We start from the raw sequence: 19539 nt of genomic DNA, 5'->3' as shown, positions 1-19539 counted from the left end.
ATAGACACCTGAACCATTTTGGGATGAGTGTTCTTGCAAACCATATAACTAAGAAAGTAGAGGGGGCTTCAACCAAAACGGGGGGAGAGTGAGGTATCAAGCTTGAGAAGATCTGGCAAATCAAGGGGTAGATTCAAGGCAAGAGATCATAATAGCAAAATGGAAAATGAGGGTCACAGAATAGCAGGAAGGGACAGTGAGATAAAAACCCAAGAATACACCAACACTCAAGGCTATGTGTTACAAAGATGACAAAAATGCAAAACATAAGGCTCTCTATCTGAATGTGCATAGCATTCATAATAAATTAGATGAATTGATAGCACACATTGAAGTAAATAAATGTGACCTGGTAACCAGGAAAAGGGATGGTGTCAGTCGTCAGGGAAATGAAATTTAGAGCAGGAACAGACACATTGAGCAGAATTTTATGGCCTCACTCGAGCAAGACCAGAAATTCCCACCCAAGGTCAACGGACATTTCTGTTGTCTACCCCTTCTGATGTCCGATTCCATGGCAGACGAGGTGGTAAAATTCCAGCGAATGGCTTTGATCTTCCCAATCTCTAATTGGAGGAAATTTCTGCACATCCACTACAATAATGAACAATCCAATAATATATCAACAGTGGAGGGGTTGAGAGATGTGATGGTGAGGTAGAGCTGGGAGTCACCAGTGTATAATAGATGTAAGGACATAGGGAAAGAAACTCTTCTGAAAGAAAACTTCCCAACAGCACAATTAAGTAACTGTACTGCTCAGTTTAGTACTTAGAACTGGGAGCACAAAGAAAGACATAAAACAAAGGTCAGGGACAGTGAAATCATAGTACAAAGAATTAGTTTTGATGGATTGCACAGTAGGATCTGAAGGAAACAGGAGGAGGACTCTCAGTCTGGAACTGACAAAAGTGCCAACATTTTGAGACATTGTCACAGGCTCTGGGTTTTGCTCCTCCGACAAAAGCCAAAGACAGGACATTTTCTCCCATCTGGTGCTTGCTTTTTTTCACATATCCTTAGTTGTGGAACTGTTTTCCGGTTTCTGTAAATCTTATTTCTCCCTTCTGTTGTTATATTCTGTTGTTCTTGCCTTAACTTCTGAGGGGGCACTGGTCCCTGTCCTGTTCAGGTTAAACTTATCCAACTATCACAGAGCCCTCCTCACCCAGAACATCCCAGTGCATGCGGAATTAAAATCCCTCCCTCTTTGCACCACTTCTCCAGCTACACCTTCACCTGCACTATCTTCCTACTTCTGCGCTCTCTAGCATGTGGCACTGGAAGCTTACCACTTTTGAGGTCCTGCTTAATCTTTCCTTAGCTCATGAAACCCTTTTCAGCCCTTTCCCTATCCTGCAAACGTTCAGTGATACCATTTACCTGACAGGAGGGACTCATGAATGTGGTTTCAGAAACAATTGTTTATCTTCCTGGAGAATGCTGGCACAATGGTATTGTCACTGGACTAATAACCCAGAGACCCAGCATAATGCTCTGGGGACCCAGGTTCAAATCCCACCATGGCAGAAATTTGAATTCAATAAAATTAATGATGATCATGATACCATTGTCAATTGGTGCTCATTAATGCTGTTTAGGGAAGGAAATCTGCTGCCCTTACCTGGTCTGGTCTTCATGTGACTCCAGACTCTCAGCAATGTGGTGGACTCCTAAATGCCCTCTGAAACAGCCGAGCACAATTCAAGGGCAATTCGGGATGGGCAATAAATGCTGGCCCAACAGTGACATCCACCCCGGCTGAATGAATTTTTAGAAAATCCTCTGTAATGACTGCCTTTCTGTCCTCTGTGCAGTTGAACATACCCAAGCATTGTGGATTTTCTTCTGACGGCATTCCCTCAAATTGACTAGCATTCCATACTTATCTCATCCTCACCATCAACTTGGTGGTCCATGAAAGCCTTGGCATGAGTGACTACTACAGCCACCTGAAGAAGGGACAGGCTGTCCCAAAAGCTTGCAGCTTTTGCTACAAATAAACGTGTTTGGACTTTAAACTGGTGTTGTGGGATTTCTTTCTGTTATACCCCAGTCCAACGCCAGCATCTCCACATCATGAGTGACTACTACACAGTTCTTGAGAAGACCAAGTCCCATCTTCACGCTGGGTGTAATGCCCCATAACATTGCATGGCACTATAACCATGCTAGGCAAGTTGATCGAAAACTGATCTAGAGGTTCAAAACTGTGCATCCAGGTAGCACTGTGGGCCATCAACAGAATTATATTCGTCCACAATCTGTGACCTCATGGCTCAGCTTATCCCTCACACTTTACTATCAAGCCAGGTAAACAACCTTGGAATAATGAGGATTGTGAAAGAATATAACAACACCAGACACATCTAAAAATGGGATGCAACCTACTGAAGTCATGACACAGGACCACACTCATGCTAAACAATACAAACAGCAGGCCTACTACAATGGATGGCAGAACATTCAACAACAGCTGGAGGAGTATACATAAACATCCCTTCCCTCAACGATGACAAAGTACAAACACAAGTGCAAAAGACAAGGCTGAAACATTTGCAAACACCTTTGTCTGAAGTATGGAGTGGGCTATTGATCTGAGCGCAAAACTTAGGGTCAGGCTCTCTCATATACCAATGTGGCCAAACAGGCCACCTAAAATGGCGATTTAAATTTATTAAATTGGGCAAGTACTAAAACAGCAGGCTGCTGCCTAAAAGACAGGGATAAACAGGCTGCAACTCAGACGATTGAATACACAGGATATGGGCCATCTTCCAGGACTAAAGGGACTTCCTAGTCAAACTGGGTTGTTTACCAGATATAGAGGCGCTGTAACTCCTTATTTGGGAGGGAGGTGTGTGTCCTACGTGCCCCCAGCACCTACAGACATGGGCATTGAGGGCACACCCAGAGATTGGTGTGGCAGTACCCGATTGGACTTTATTGATCAGGATGATCAACTCCTGGTTGATTGATTGGCAATGGCCAAAAGGGGCATGAAACTCAATGGGGTATAAAAGGTGCTACACAACAGAAGCTCTCTCTCTCTCTAACACCATGAATGAGCTACAACAACAGTGACCATTGCCAGCAACGACCTGCAGGAGGAGAGCCACCACACTTGAGAAGGAAGGAAGACCAGAGCCAGAGTGCCAGACCAGATCAAAAGACCACAGAGGACTACTGAGACCAGCGCACAGATAAAGGCCAATATCTGCTTGGGTACTTGCCAGTTATGCAAAGTTAAGTCAAGGCCTAATATTGAACTTTAGTATTTTCTGTAAGATAACTTATTGTTGGTTGGGTAGGTGATTATTGATTGAATGTTTTAAATAGATACTGGTTGTACTAACAAGAAGTCTAGTCGCAATTCTTTGTCCATCATATAAGGGTTAAAACAGACTGTGCAGCAGACACAACACCTTATTTTAGCTAAGTTTATTCGCTCCTTGTAATGTGAAGAGGTGGCTGAGCTTACTAGTTACAACCAAGTTTCTGATCCTGATAACATTCTGACAGTAATGCTGAAGATTTGTGCCCCTAAAGTCGTCACACCTTTGGCTAAGCTGTTCCAGTGTAGCTACAACAATGTGGAAAAACAGATGTATCCTGTTCACAACTCGAATCTACCTAATTAGTGCCTCATCTGTGTACTCACAATCGTCAGCAAAATGATGGTAGGTATCATTGGCAGTGCTATCAAGTGGCACTTAATCACTAATAACCGGCTCACCAATGTCAGTTTGGGTTCCACCAGGTTGAAGCGACCCCAGACCTCATTGCAGTCTTTGGAGGAGGGGTGGGGGGGGAGTCATGTCATGTCTAGCACAAAGGAAGGTGGTTGTGGTTATTGCAGGTCATTCCTCTCAGCCCCAGGATATTACTGTAAGAGCTCCTCAAGGCAGCGTCCTGAGCCCAACCATCTTCAGCTGTTTCGCCACTGACCTTCCCTCCAACAAAAAGGCCAGAAGCGGAGATACTGACTGATGATTGCACAATGCTCAGTTCCATTTGCAACCCCTCAGATACTGAAGCAGTCCATGTCCACATGTAGCAAGATTTGAATGTCATGCATCTTTGAGCTGACAAGTGAACATTCATACCATATAGGCAATGACCATCTACAGTGAGAGAGAATAACCTCCCACTAACATTCAGCCAGATTGACTGCCATCAACATCCTGGGGATATCTATTTATCAGCTGAACTGGATCAGTTACTTAAAAGCCTTGGTGAGCATAAAGGAATATTTTCCATATGCCTAGATGAGTGCAACTCCCACAACTCAAGAAGCTTGACACCATTCAAGCAGCCTAGTTATCACCTTAAACCTCAAGGCTCTTAGCTGCAGGATACAGAGGCTTAAGTTTCTTCTCATGGCACCTTGCAAACCCACAACCTCCACTACCTACAGCTTCCCAAACAACTTTCCAACGTGGTCTCATTTTAACATTTGAAATTAACATGACCCCTGACATCAACAAAAACAAATCGGAAATAAAGTAGCATAACTTTAGGGTTAGACGGATTGACCACGCTAAATTGCCTTTTAGTGCAGGAGGACTAGCAGGGTAAATGTGTGGAGTTACGTGGATAGGGCCTGTCTGGGATTGCTCGATGGGTAGTGGTCGGGGGGAGAGGAGTGAGGACAGGGTTTGATTACTGTATGTGTGGTGGACAGGGCTAATATCACGTGTGGGAAGGGGAAAGGGTCTCCTGTACTGTAGGGATTCTATGATAACACTCAGTATATAATTATTAAAATTTGTATATTATGGATCAATATATATACATACATCACATAAATATGAAAATGTTTTTAAAATACTTGTATTCATGTAGATTTTAGCCAAGACCTCCACATTTCCCAAGGACCACTACCCCCGTTTACAAAATAATCAGCCTCTTTCCCCTTCCCACGTGTTATTAGCCCTGTCCCCCACACACAGAGTCATCAGTCCCTGTCCTCACTCCTGCCCTGACTGCTACCACTGCACACACTGTAATCGGCCTGTCTTCCACCACCAAAGCCCTCATTGCCATCTTCTCACACTCACTATTTTTGGTCTAGTTGTCAGTGCCTGTGAAGCAGAGTCGCCAGCCCAAAGTAAATAGACAGGAGCAGAAACACAGTAAAGTCTGAAGCCACCGTTCACCTTCCTGGTTGAACTGTGTGATCTCACGCAGAGTTGTGCAGAGTTACTCTTGCCTGTCTCTGCCTGCGCCAAGTCGGTGTATTAATATTCCGGGCCAGTTCAGCACTCAACTGCTTAGAGTGATTTCTGAGATTAAAGAGCCCTTTGAGTTTACTGTCTGCCGTGGGATGTTTGGTGCCAACAGCCAGAGTCCAGGGCTGTCCTGCCAGAGCTTCCCCATCACAGTCATTATTGGTGGCCCAGTGGAGGGAGAGCTGGTGACCCCCCCCCCAAACGCTATCTGTGACCTCACCGGGGTTAACAACCCATAATTTGGAAACCCCTGACGAAGGACAAAGACAACAGGTGCATGAGACCATCAGAATCTCCAGGTACCTCTCCATGTTATACACCATCTTGACTTAGATATATATCATTCTTTCATCAACACAAGGTCAAACATTAGAATTCTCTACTCATCTGTAACGGACAACTGGAAATGGACAATAATGCAAATCTCACTAACAGTTGCTATATCAGGAGAATGAGTATGTTAAAATAACACTTACTCGCATGTTTGTCGGCAAGTGCAATAAGGCTGCTTGAAATGTCACGTCTCCGGTAGAAACAAACGCACTTTGCTTCCACATTGCCATTGACAGTCTGAAATAGTGAAAGAAAGGGCACTGAGGAGATTAGATTACAAAAAATGCTGCAGTGAAATAGTGAACAGACAGGGCTCTGAAGACAACTGGCACATACAATGTTCATACAATCCCTACAGTGCAGGAGGCCATCAGTCCATTGAATCTGCACCGACTCTCTGACAGAGCATCTTACCTAGGCTCACTCTCCAGTCCTATCCCCGTATTTACCCCGCTAATCCCCCTAATTTACATATGGCCAATCCACCTAACCTGCACGTCTTCTGGACTGTGGGAGGAAACTGGAGCATCTAGAGGAAACACAGATATGGGGAGAACATGCAGACTATGTTCATTCGTCGATCGTCATCGATGAGGACCTCAACACCATTAGTCATTTTGAGGCTAGTTGCTGTGTGTCCGAAGATGACTGATCAGGCCAATTCGGGCATGGAACGTCCTGGCACATATTGGACAGACTTGTGTAGGCATTGTAGCTGTTGCACTGGTGGTTCTTTAGCTTGGCCGCATTGATTCTTTTCATAACCTTGCTTCCTTGTGGTTGCCTCTTGGGTCTGACTCTAAGCCTCATTTTGGAGACAATGAGCCTGTGATCTGTCCAACAGTCAGCACCACACATGGCCTTGATCACTCTGACATCCTGCCTGTCTTTTCTCCTGACAATGACATAGCTGATAAGATGCCAATCCTTAGAGCGGGGGTGCATCTAAGAGGTCTTGTTATGGGTAGGCAGACGGAAGGTTGTGTTGGTGATGAGGAGGCTGTGTATTGCACAGGTCTTCATTAAGACTAGGCAATTACTGTTACGCTTGCCCACTCCATGCCTCCCAATGACTCCCTGCTAGGTTGCAGAGTCATACCCTACTCTTGCATTGAAATTGCCAAGCAAGATCAGCTTGTCGGTACTGCTCACTGCTCATGGTAGGGCGTCTAGTTCTTCATAGAACTTGTCTTTCATCTTGTCTGGGTTGTTCATCGTGGGGGCATAGGCACTGATCAGGATGGCTTGGTTTCTGTTCTGTAGTGGAAGCTGTAATGTCATAAGCCGGTTGTTCACACCCTTGGGTAGAATATTTACCCCACTAATCCCCCTAATCTACATATCTCAGGTCACTAAGGGGCAATTTAGCATGGCCAATCCACCTAACCTGCACGTCTTTTGGACTATGGGAGGAAACTGGAGCATCCGGAGGAAACACAGATATGGGGAGAACATGCAGACTACACACAGTTACCCAAGGCTATAACTGAACTCTGATCCCTGGTGCTGTAAGACAACAGGGTAAACCACTGTGCAACCGTTAGTGTGAAGCACTGAACTGTAAAGGAGGAGGTCCTTTGGCAGACTAATGTGATCTTCTGATAACTCACTCAAGTGACCATTCTTCACAGGTAAGTTTACGCATTGATGAGCTGGCCATTCAACTATGTAGACCCCACATACTGTCCTCACCCCACAGAAGAGAAGTACATGGGTAATGATCAAGAACAGGGATTATGCCTTATTTGATTTTTTTCCCTCACCCAGGGAATACTCACTTACGGTGCTAGTTATTCCTCCCCCTAGCCTTGTTCTGTACCATTTCTGGCTGGAATCAGCTAACATAGCGCAACAGCAGGACTAACATCTGGAAATGTGGACTTTAAAAGAACACAAAGCAGTTTCTCTATCCATCAGGGACTCAATTAACACAAGCAAAACTGCAGAACATATCAAAATGCAACAGTTTCAGTTGTGCTGAGTTTATCCTATCACTGGGTGTATCATACCACAACAACTGCTTGCAATGATTTGACACCCTCAATGTAACAAAACATCCTTAGTCACTTCACAGGAGTGATTAAGGAACAAAATTTTATACTGGCTAAAGAACACAAGATACAAGAACACAAGGAGCAGGAGCAGACTATACAGCCCATCGAACCTGCTCCGCCACGCAATACGACCTGGCTTTAACTCCACTTTTGCCCAACCCTTGATTTTTTTGAGAGTCCCAATTTCTGTCTATCCCAACTTAAAATGCATTAAGTGATGGGAACATCCACAACCCTCCAATTCCAAATTTTCACAGCTATTTGAGTGAAGTCATTTTTCCTCATCTCAGTCCCAAACGATCAACCGTTATCTATCCTGAGACTGTGTCCCAATATTCTAGATTTCCTGGCCAGTGGAAACTATCTTTCAGTGCCTATTCTATCAAGCCCCATGAGAATCTTGTAGGTTCCAATGAGATTGCCTGATTCTTCTGAACTCCAGAGAATATAGATCTAATATACTCAGCCTCTCTTCACAGACAATCCTCTCATCATGGGGTCTAATTTAGTGACCCTTCGTTCCACTGCTTCCATGCAAATATATGCTTTTTAAACATGGAGATCAAAACTGCACACAGTATTCTAGTTGCAATTTCACCAAAGCCCTGAATTGTAGCAAGACTTCTTTAATCCCTGGTATTCCAATCCATCTGCAGTAAAGGCCAACACGCCATTCTGACTCCTAATTGCTTGCTCCATCTGCATGCTAACTTGCTGTGTTCCTTGTACAAGCATACCCATGTCCTTCTGGACATCAACATTTACATGTTTCACATCTGTCAAAAAATATTCTGTTTTTCTACTCTTTTGACCAAAGTGAACAGCTTCACACTTCCCCACATTACATACCATCTTCCATTTCGTTACCCATTCACTTAACCTGTCTATTTTTCTCTGCAACCTCTCTGTGCCCTCCCCACAGCTTACCTTTCCACTTAACTTTGTATAATGAGCAAACTCAGAAAAACTTTGTCTTTACATGTAAGTCATTAACATAGCTTATAAATAACTGAGGCCCCAGCACTGATTCTTGCAGCACTCTACTAGTCACAGTCTGCCATCTTGAAAATGCTCTGTTTATACCCATTCTTCAATTCCTCTCCAATAACCAAACATGTATCATACTAATATATTACATCCAACTCCCTGGATCCTTATCTTACCTGTTACAACTTTCCTGTGGCGCCTTTTTGAATGTCATTTGGAAATCCAGGTATGCTACATCTTCTGTTCCCCCTTCATCTTCCTACTAGTTACATCCTCAACAAATACTAATAGATTTCTCAAACAGGGATTCCCTTTTGTAAAACCACGTTGACTTGTGCTATTACACTTTCCTAACTGCGTTGTTAAGACTTCCATTATAATAGATTCCAGCATTTTCCAAATGACTGCATTTCTCTGTTTTCTCTCTTCCTCCTTTCTTTAAAACCTGTGTTATATTTGCCACCTTCCAATTTAATGAGACCTTTCCAGAATTAAAGGAATTTTGGAAAATCATAACTGGCATATCAACTATCTCTGCAGCTATTATTGGGGTCCTTTGAAGGAGTCAGATGTGCTATGGATAAAGGGGAACCAATAGATGTACTGTACTTAGATTTCTACAAGGCATTTGTAAGGTGCCACATCAAAATTAATTGACTGAAATAAAAACTCATAGTGTGGTGGGTAATATGCTGGCTTGGACTGAAGGTTGGCTAGCTAGCTAACAAGTAACAGAGTTGGCATGATTGGTCTTTTTCTAGTTGGGAGGATGTGATGAGTGGTATGCCACAGGGATCAGTGCTGGGCCCTCAACTTTTAACAATTTATATAAATGACTTGGATGAAAGGTCTGAAAGTATGGTGATTAAATTTGATGTATATTTTCTAAGTATTTGGAAATATCTCATTAAATGTCTGCCATTACATTTCTACGATCTATCCCTTAACCTAATTTCCCATTCACTTTAGTCAATTCTATCTTTATGCCTTGATAAATACCCTTATTTAAGTTTAAAATACAAGGCTCAACTCCATCCCAACTACCTTGAGGTGCCTCATTACGAGATCATTAGTTAATCTTGTCTCATTGCACATTATCAGATCTAGTATAGCCCGTTTTCTGGTTGGTGCTGAAGTGTACTGGTCTAAGAAACTGTCCCAAAAATGCTCTACAATCCCATCAGGCAGGCTACCTTTCTTAATCTGAGCTGTCCAGTCTATATATAGATTGAAATAACCCATGAATATCACTATATCTTTCTCACAGGCCCCCACCATGTCCTCCTGTATACCACATTCTACAGTGTGGTTACTGCTAGGAGGCCCAAAAACCACTCCCACAAGTGAAACAAATGTTTTTTTTCCCCCTGACAGCCTGGTAGCTATACAATCAGCATTACTGACACTAACTCTTATGAATTTAACTGAAGCTAACTGCCATGGTAGGGTTTGAAACCATGTCTGCAAATCATTAATTCAGGCCCCTGGATTCCTTTTTCAGTAACTTAAATCACTGTTTCACTTCTGTGAGTGCCCCATGATCCTTGCATCCCCAGTGCAATTTCTATCTCCACAAACTTAAATCTGATAGCTGAAGGTTTGACTGCATCTCATTGTCCTAGTTGTTCACAGTTCAATATCTGGATCACTTTAAGTGATTCTACCTCCCAGTGCTCCAGGATTATCCTATAAAGCATGGAAAATCTTTTCTCAACAAGATAGCATGTTACATGGAAAGTAACAAAATGTAGAAATGCGTTAAGACTAGGGTATATGTTAAACAATTATGAAGAGTGTGTTACAGAGGGAACAAAATATTCTGTATATCACATTGAAGACAGGCTACTATGGCATCGTGCGTATGCACAACAAATCATGATGCTTCCAGTTCAGAAGTGCATAGTTAAGGAAAACTGATAGTAAATCCCCTGGAATGACATTTTATAGATCTTTAAAGGACTACAATTAAGTTCCCATTTACACCCATAATATACAGAATTGAAAGACCACAACTCTGCATAAACCATTAAAAATTGATAATGTAAAGCTTGCTAATGCAACAGAATTTCAATGTGCAGATCATTACCTTGTTCAGTTCCTCTATCCTTCTTATTAAGAATGGATTGCTTGAAGAGTTTTCAAAAAAGACATAATCTACAAAGTAAAAATAATTGTCAATCAGAGAAAAGCAAAAGCCATCTACTTGCATATTGGCTAAACATCTAGCTTGTGAACAATCAGAAATGCAACAAGGACTTTGCCTGAATAAGTTTATAGAAAATTCCAGGTGAGCCACATCACGTATTGAGAGTCACCAATGTTTTATTCCATCACAATTCAGATAAAAACTTCACACACAACCGTATCACTGATTGTAACAAGTCATCTTCTAGTTTAGTTGGGAGGGCTTCTATCACATCAATGCTTCAGAATCTGAAACTGGGTTAAGGAAGCATGACCTCAAAGTTCAAAAATTGTGACTGCTTTAACTTGGTGTTGTTTTTGTATCGTGTGGCATCTTACACAAACATTTTGTTGCTGTGGCTCCTGAAGTTCAAAGTAGCTAAGAATCATGCACATGTCCTGCAGTCAGCTTCAAACCCAATTCCCCATTGACAACAATATGTTCAAATAGTGCTTACCAGGCCTAGTCCTTGCTTACAATAATGAAACAAAGAAAAAAGAAAATTACAGCACAGGAACAGGCCCTTTGGCCTTGCACTGACCATGCTGCCCGACTCAACTAAAACCCCCTACCCTTCCGGGGACTATATCCCTCCATTCCCATTCTAAAACAAATTACAGCACAGGAACAGGTCCTTCAGCCCTCCAAGCCTAAATTAGAACAAACTGTATTGTATGATACAACAACGGAAAATGCTGGTAAAACTGCAGGTCTGACAGCATCTATGGAGAGAAAATAGCGCCAACGTTTCAGGTCCAGATGACCCATCGTCAGAGATAAAAACAAAGAAAATAGGACAAGTGTATTACAATGAGGTGAGGAGAGTTTAGAAGACTGGTGGCGCAGATCAGCACAAATGGATATGATCTGGTGGCCATTAGAGACGTGGCTGCAAGGTGACAGGGACTGGGAGCTGAATGTACAGGGGTATCAAGTGTTTAGGAAGGATAGGCAGGAGGAAAAAGGGGGGGGCGTAGCTCTGCTGATTAAGGATAGCATCAGGGTGGTAGTAAGGGATGATATAGGAGCCAAAGAGCAGAAAGTGGAATCGTTGTGGGTGGAGATTAGGAACAGCAAAGGGAGGAAGACGCTGGTGGGTGTTATTTCTAGGCCCCCAAATAATGATCTGGAGGTGGGGCGGGCTGTTAACGCGCAAATAAATGCGGCGTGCAGGAATGGAACGGCAATAATTATGGGGGATTTCAATCTACATATTGATTGGTCGACCCATGTTGGACGCGACGCGCTTGAGGAAGAGTTCTTGGAATGCTGCCGGGATAGTTTCCTTGAACAGTGTGTGTTGGAGCCGACGAGGGAGCGAGCTATCTTGGATCTGGTGTTACGTAATGAGGCGGGTAGAATTAGGGACCTTGTGGTGAAGGATCCTCTTGGGAAGAGTGATCATTGTATGGTGGAGTTTCTGTTGCAGATGGAGGAGGAGAAAGTGGGTTCCCGGACATGTGTCCTTTGGTTGAACAGAGGGGAGTACGGTAGGATGAGAGAGGAATTGGCAAATGTTGATTCGGGCAGCGCATTGGAAGGCAGGTCTGTTGAGGAACAGTGGATGATCTTTAAGAAGATCTTTCAGGAGATCTTTCTTGGTGCTCAGCAGAAATTTATTCCGATGGTTAAAAAGGATTGTAGGAGGAGAGATAATCAGCCGTGGATAACGAAGGAGGTAAAGGAAAGTGTTAAATTAAAAGCGAATGCGTTTAGAGTAGCTAAGAGTAGTGGGCAAGAAGAGGATTGGGAGAGGTTTAAATGTCAACAAAGAATGACAAAGAAGTTGATAAAGAAGGGTAGGAGAAACTATGAAGCTGGGCTAGCGCTTAATATAAAAAAGGATAGTAAGAGTTTTTATAAATATATAAAAAGGAAGAGGCTGACTAGGGTGAACATTGGACCCTTAGAGGATGAGAGGGGGGACTTAGTGGTAGGGGATGGGGAAATGGCTGAGGCCTTGAATAACTTTTTTGTTTCGGTCTTCACGGAGGAGGACGTGAATAATTTGCCGGGTGTTAGCGATGGAAAGATGGTAGGAGTGGAGGGCCTGAATGATGTTATTGTTACTAGAGAGGCAGTGCTTGACAGACTGGAGGGACTGATTGTGGACAAGTCCCCAGGACCGGATGGAATGCATCCAAGGGTTCTGAAAGAAATGGCGGAGGTGATAGTGGATGCCTTGGTGATTATTTTCCAAACATCGCTGGATTCCAGGGAAGTGCCGGAAGATTGGAAAACGGCTAATGTTACGCTGTTGTTTAAGAAGGGTGGCAGGCAAAAGGCAGGGAATTATAGGCCGGTTAGTTTAACATCTGTTGTAGGAAAAATGTTAGAATCCATGATCAAGGAGAAAATAGCGAGGCATCTTGAGGAGAATTGTTTGACAGAGCAGACGCAGCATGGTTTCGTTAAGGGGAAGTCGTGTCTGACGAATTTATTGGAGTTCTATGAGGATGTGTCTAGGGCGGTGGATAGAGGAAAGCTGGTGGATGTGGTGTTTCTTGATTTGCAGAAGGCGTTTGTTAAGGTGCCTCACAAGAGGTTATTACAGAAGGTCAGGGGCATGGAGTTGGGGGTAGGGTGTTAGCGTGGATAAGGGATTGGCTGTCAAATAGGAGGCAGAGAGTGGGGGGGGTCAATGGGTGCTATTCAGATTGGCAGTTGGTGACTAGTGGAGTGCCCCAGGAGTCGGTACTGGGGCCTCAGTTATTTACCATTTATATAGATGATCTGGAGGAGGGAACCGAGTGTATGGTGTCGAAATTTGCTGAAGACACCAAGATTGATGGAACGGCAAATTGCGCGGAGGGTGTGGAGAGTCTGCAGAAGGATCTAGATAGGCTGGGCGAATGGGCCAGGAACTGGCAAATGGAATTTAATGTTGGCAAATGTGAAGTTGTCCACTTTGGTAGGAATAATGGTAGGAAGGACTATTACTTACATGGCGAAAAACTGCAGCAGGCGACGGTGCAGAGGGACCTTGTGCATGAGTCGCAAAAACACAGCCTGCAGATGCAGCAGGTGGTCAGGAAGGCAAATGGGATGCTGGCCTTCATAGCGAGGGGGATTGAATATAAAAGTAAGGAGGTCTTGCTGCAGCTGTACAGGGCACTGGTGAGGCCGCAGCTGGAGTACTGTGTGCAGTTTTGGTCGCCACACTTACGCAAGGATATTTTGGGCTTGGAGGGAGTGCAGAGGAGGTTTACTAGGCTGATACCAGAGTTGAGGGGGTTGAACTATGAGGAGAGGCTGAATAAACTAGGCTTGTACTCGTTAAGAGTTAGAAGAATGAGGGGAGATCTCATTGAGACATATAAGATGATGAATGGGATGGATAGGATAGAGGTGGAGAGGCTCTTCCCGCTCAGAAAGGACAGTAGGACTAGAGGGCACAGCCTCAAGATAAAGGGGGGGTGGTTTAGAACGGAGTTGAGGAGGAACTTCTTCACTCAAAGGGTGGTGAATCTCTGGAATTCTCTGCCCGTTGAAGTGGGGAAGGCTGCCTTGCTAAATATATTTAAGACACGGGTTGATAGGTTTTTGATAGGCAAGGGGATTAAGGGTTATGGGGAGAGGGCGGGAATGTGGAACTGAGCCACGACAGATCAGCCATGATCTTATTGAATGGCAGGGCAGGCTCGAGGGGCTAGATGGCCTACTCCTGTTCCTATTTCTTATGTTCTTTAGACAAAATGGAGAGCAAGTGGAAAAATGAAAATAAGAACATGAAGTATTAAAAATAGATGTATAGGATGAAAAGAAGGAATGAAATAAAATAAATGGAAATGGGGTGAAAGTAAAGAGGAGAGTTCATGCTCTGAAGTTGTTGATCTCAACGTTCAGTCTGGAAGGCTGTAACGTGCCCAAATGGAAGATGAAGTGCCATTCCTCCAGGTTGCATCAGGCTTCAATAGAATATTGGAAAAGACCAAGGATAGACATAGAAGAGCAGGGTGGTGTGTGGAGATGGCAGGCGACATGAAAGTTTGGGTCCTGCTTGTGAACGGACCAAAGGTGTTCTGCAAAGCAGTCACCCAGTTGGCATTTGCTCTCTCCGATGCACAGTACACACACTGGGAGCAGTGAATACAACAGACCAAATTAAAGAACGTGCACATGATGTGCCGCTTCATCTGAAAAGTGTGTCTGGGATACACTGGGAGCAGGGAGGAGGTAAAGGTGCAGGTATTGCACCTCCTACGATTGCACGGGAAGGTGCAACACAGGTAGAAATTTCCAGTCTTGGAGCGCTTGCAGCTGGAGAATCCTGCCCAACATCTCTGACAACATTCCCTCATTGGAGTGTTAGCTTTGATTTTTGTTGGAGATGCAGATTCAGTTGGACATTAAAATAACATAATGGCTGCATGTTAACTGGTCATTTCTCTCGTTTTCTGTTTGTGAGATCTTACTCTGCTCAGATGAGTTGTTGTGGTTGCCCACATGACAGGTTACTGCATTTCTAAAGTAATTCACGGGGTGGGATGTGCTTGAAAACATCCCAACACTACGAAAAATGCCCAATTAAATGCAAATCCATATCCTATGACTCAAAGCTTGGTGTTTACCAAAGGTTTGAAAGTAGAAAGAAACTTAAGCAAGGATTAAGAAGGGCTAAAAGGGTCATGAAAAAGCATTGGCCAGCAGGATTAAGGAAAATCCCAAGGCTTTTAAAAGGCATATGTAAAGAGTAAGAGGGTAGCCAGGGAGAGGGTTGGCCTACTCAAGGACAAGGCAGGGAATGTATGCGTGGAGCCAGAGGAAATGGACAAAGTATTAAATGAATGCTTTGCGTCAGTATTCTCCAAAGAGAAGGACTTGGTGGATGTTGAGTCTGGGAAAGGGTGTGTAGATAGTTTGAGTCATATTGAGGTCAAAAAAGAGGAGTATTGGGTTTCTTGCGAAATATTAAGGTAGACAAGTCCCCAGGATCTGATGGGATATATCCCAGAATACTGAGAGAAGCAAGGGAGGAAATCGCTGGAGTCTTGAGAGAAATCTTTGAATCCTCACTAGCTACAGGGTAGGTCCCAGAGGACTGGAGAATAGCCAATGTTGTTCCATCGTTTCAGAAAGGTAGCAAGAATAATCCAGGTAATTACAGGCCGGTGAGCCTTACATCAGTGATGGGAAAATTATTGGAGAGGATTCTTCAAGACAGGATTTATTCCCATGTGGAAGTAAGTGAATGTGTTAGTGAGAGGCAACATGGTTTTGTGAAGGGGAGGTCATGTCTCACGAACTTGATCAAGTTTTTCAAGGAAGTGACGAAGATGATTGATAAGGGTGGAGAAGTGAATGTTGTCTACGTGGATTTCAGTAAGGCCTTTGACAAGGTCCTGCATGACAAACTGGTGCAGAAGGTGAAGTCGCATGGGATGGCAAGGTGGATACAATACTGGCTTGGTCAAAGAAAGCAGAGGTTAGCAGTGAAAGGGTGCGTTTCTGAATGGAAGGCTGTGACAAGTAGCGTTCCTCAGGGATCAGTACTGGAACCTTTGCTGTTTGTAATATATATAAGTGATTTGGAGGAAAATGTAATTGGTTTTATTAGTAAGTTTGCGGACAACACAAAGGTTGGTGGATTTACGGATACTGATGAGGGCCATCAGAGGATACAGCAGGATATAAATCAGCTGGAGACTTGAGCGGAGACATGGCAGATGGAGTTTAATCCAGACAAATGTGAGGTAATGCATTTTGGAAGATCTAATACAGATAGGAAATATACAGTAAATGGCAGAACCCTTAAGAGTATTGATAGGCAAAGGGATCTGGGTGTACAGGTACACAGGTCACTGAAAGTGGCAATACGGCTGGAGAAGGTAGTCAAGAAGGCATACGGCGTGCTTGCCTTCATTGGCCGGGGTATTGAGTTTAAAAATTGACGAGTCATGTTGCAGCTTTGTAGAACCTTAGTTAGACCACACTTGGAGTATAGTGTTCAATTCTGGTCATCACACAACCAGAAGGATGTGGAGGCATTGGAGAGGATACAGAAAGGATGTACCAGGATGTTGCCTGGTATGGAGGGCATTAGCTATGAGGAGAGATTGGAGAAAGTTGGTTTTTCTCACTGGAACAACGAAGGTTGAGGGGCAACTTGATAAATGTGTACAAGATTATGAGAGGCATGGACAGAATGGATAGTCAGAAGCTTTTTCCCAGGGTGGAAGAGTCAATTACTAGGGGACACAGGTTTAAGATGCGAGGAACAAGGTTTAACATAGAACACTACAGCACAAACAGACCCTTCGGACCACAATGCACTGAACATATCCATACCTACCAGGCCTATCTATACCTCTCAATCCCATTAAATCTCATGTACTCATCCAGAAGTCTCTTAAAAGACCCCAGCGAGTTCGCCTCTACCGCCACCAACAGCAGCCAATTCCACTCACTCACTACCTTCTGAGTGAAAAACTTACCCCTGACATCTCCTCTGTACCTGCTCCCCAGCACCTTAAACCTGTGACCTCTCATAGCGACCATTTCAGCCCTGGGAAATAGCCTCCAAGAATCCACCCTATCTATACCTCTCAACATCTTATAAACCTCTATCAGGTCGCCTCTCAATCTTCGTCTCTCCAGGGAGAAGAGACCTAGCTCCCTCAACCTATCCTCATAAGGCATGCCTCCCAATCCAGGCAACATCCTTGTAAATCTCCTCTGCACCCTCTCAATAGCTTCCACATCGTTCTTGTAGTGAGGCAACCAGAACTGCACACAGTACTCCAAGTGGGGTCTGACAAGGGTCTTATAAAGTTGCAGCATTACCTCCCGACTCCTAAACTCAATCCCTCGATTAATGAAGGCTAGCGCACCATACGCCTTCTTGACCACATCCTCCACCGGTGAGGCCGATTTAAGTGTCCTACGGACCCGGACCCCAAGGTCCTTCTGCTCCTCAACACTGCTAAGAGTCCTAGCCTTGATATTGACATTTAAAGGAGATGTACGAGGAAGATTTTTTACACGAGGGTGGGGGGTGCCTGGAACTCGTTGCTGGGGGTGGTAGTAGAAGCAGATACAGTAGTGACTTTTAAGGTGTGTTTTTGCATATACACAAATAGGATGGGAATAGAAGGATATAGAATGAAACTGTGAGGTAAAAACACTGGGAAATATTGGGAGAGAGGGACAGGGGAATTAAGAGAGGGAAAGACGAATGATGAAGGGGCAGAAATATAAACAAACGAAAAAATGTGAGCTGTAAGAGAAGTAAAATATAGGGTTGAGATAATGAGATGGAGAGATAGTGAAAATAAAGGATAAGAGAAATGATGAAGGTGAAACAGGTAACGAAATGAGAAATAATGAGGGAGGGAGAAAGACAGTGATTGTCAGAAGGACAGGCAAGGACATAATGAGCAAGACACAGATCATTTGAAGTTTACAGTGAGACAAAGGGAAAAATAATGAGGAAGTGAAGGAGCTCATGGAGAATGAGAAGCAAAGGAGATAATGAAGGCAGAGAGATAATGAAGAAGGCACATAGAGAGATAATGCTGGGGGCATAATTATTGTGAGGATGGTGGCTTCTGATGGTGAGCAATAGAATTAAAGAGACAGCAAGATATTGATGGAGAGGGAAATAATTATGGTGAGGGATGGAGAGAAAATTAAGAGACCAACAGATGATGGATGCATGACAGATGACTAAAGAAGGACCTAATAAAATCAAGCGGGGGGTAATGATATGGGAGGAGAACAAGAGAAAATGAAGGAGTTGTACAGGACGTTGGTGAGGCCACACCTGGAGTACTGTGTTCAGTTCTGGTCTTCTTGCTATAGGAAAGATGTTATTAAACTGAAGATAGTGCAGAAGAGATTTACAAGGCTGTAAACTTTTATAGGGAGAGATTGCACAGGCTAGGACTTTCCTCCTTGGAGCATGGGAGACTAAGGGGGTGATCTTATAGAGGTATACAAGATGCCAAGGCATGGATGGGGTTTTGCCAGGGTTGTGGAATTGAGAACTACAGGGCATAGGTTTAATTAAGAGGGGAAAGAATTAATGGGAACATGAGGAGCAATTTTTTTTTACAGGAAGTTGGTACGTGTGTGGAATCAGCTGCTGGAAAAAGTGGTTGAGGCAGGGACATTGACAACATTTAAAAAGCATTTGAACAGATATATGGATAGGGAAAGTTTGGAGGGATATGGGCCAAACGTAGACAAATGAGGTTAGCTTAGATGGACTTTTTGGTTAATATTGACCAGTTTAGGCCGAAAAGCCTGCCTCTGTGCATTCAATGACTCTATGAGTGAAGATCAGGAGTAATCAGGGCAAGAGAGACATAATTAGGAAGACAATGAAGAGAGATAGTGAGGGAATATGAGACACTCAGAGCAAGAGAATGATGGAGATATACAGAGATAGTGAATGGTAAGAGCTGAAAAGGGGACAATAAGAGACAGAGACATTGAAATAATGAGGAAATGAGTAAGTCATGTGAGGCAGAGGAATGGCAATAATCAATGAGAAAGGGAGAAAGGATGGGTGATGAGGAGGCAGAGAGAGAGTGAGAAATAATGAGGGACAGACACCGACATGGGACAGAGAAGACAATGAAGGATAGAGATTCAGGCATAAATTTAAAACGAAAGCAAGTGATGATGGAGGGCAATCAAGGAGGAGGGAGAGGCAATTAGAGTCACGCTGTGCAGTAATGAAGAACAGGAAGAGTAAGGGAAAAAGATGAGTTAATCAGAGAGAGGTGGTGATAGGGGGAAGGTAGTG

At 43.7% G+C, this 19539-nt stretch overlaps 1 protein-coding gene across 3 annotated transcripts in view; it reads right to left on the bottom strand.

The window, feature by feature from the left end:
* LOC145352739 (metastasis-associated protein MTA1-like) overlaps positions 1–10755 on the bottom strand; it is a 112262-nt gene extending 101507 nt beyond the window's left edge. For 2 of the 3 annotated variants that reach the window (XM_080203001.1, XM_080203002.1), the window contains exon 1: positions 5708–5797. The gene's annotated coding sequence lies outside the window, so the exon portion shown is untranslated. Of the gene's footprint in view, positions 1–5707; positions 5802–10691 lie in introns of those variants that run through there. The other variant, XM_080203003.1, reaches the window with a different exon arrangement.
* Between the last annotated feature and the right edge of the window lie 8784 nt (positions 10756–19539).

Source organism: Carcharhinus amblyrhynchos, chromosome 14 (genome assembly GCF_965287045.1).
Source record: "Carcharhinus amblyrhynchos chromosome 14, sCarAmb.v2.hapA, whole genome shotgun sequence".
Classification (NCBI taxonomy): domain Eukaryota; kingdom Metazoa; phylum Chordata; class Chondrichthyes; order Carcharhiniformes; family Carcharhinidae; genus Carcharhinus; species Carcharhinus amblyrhynchos.
The sequence above is the reverse complement of the archived record's forward strand: the minus strand, read 5'-3'. Positions and strand labels throughout refer to the sequence as shown.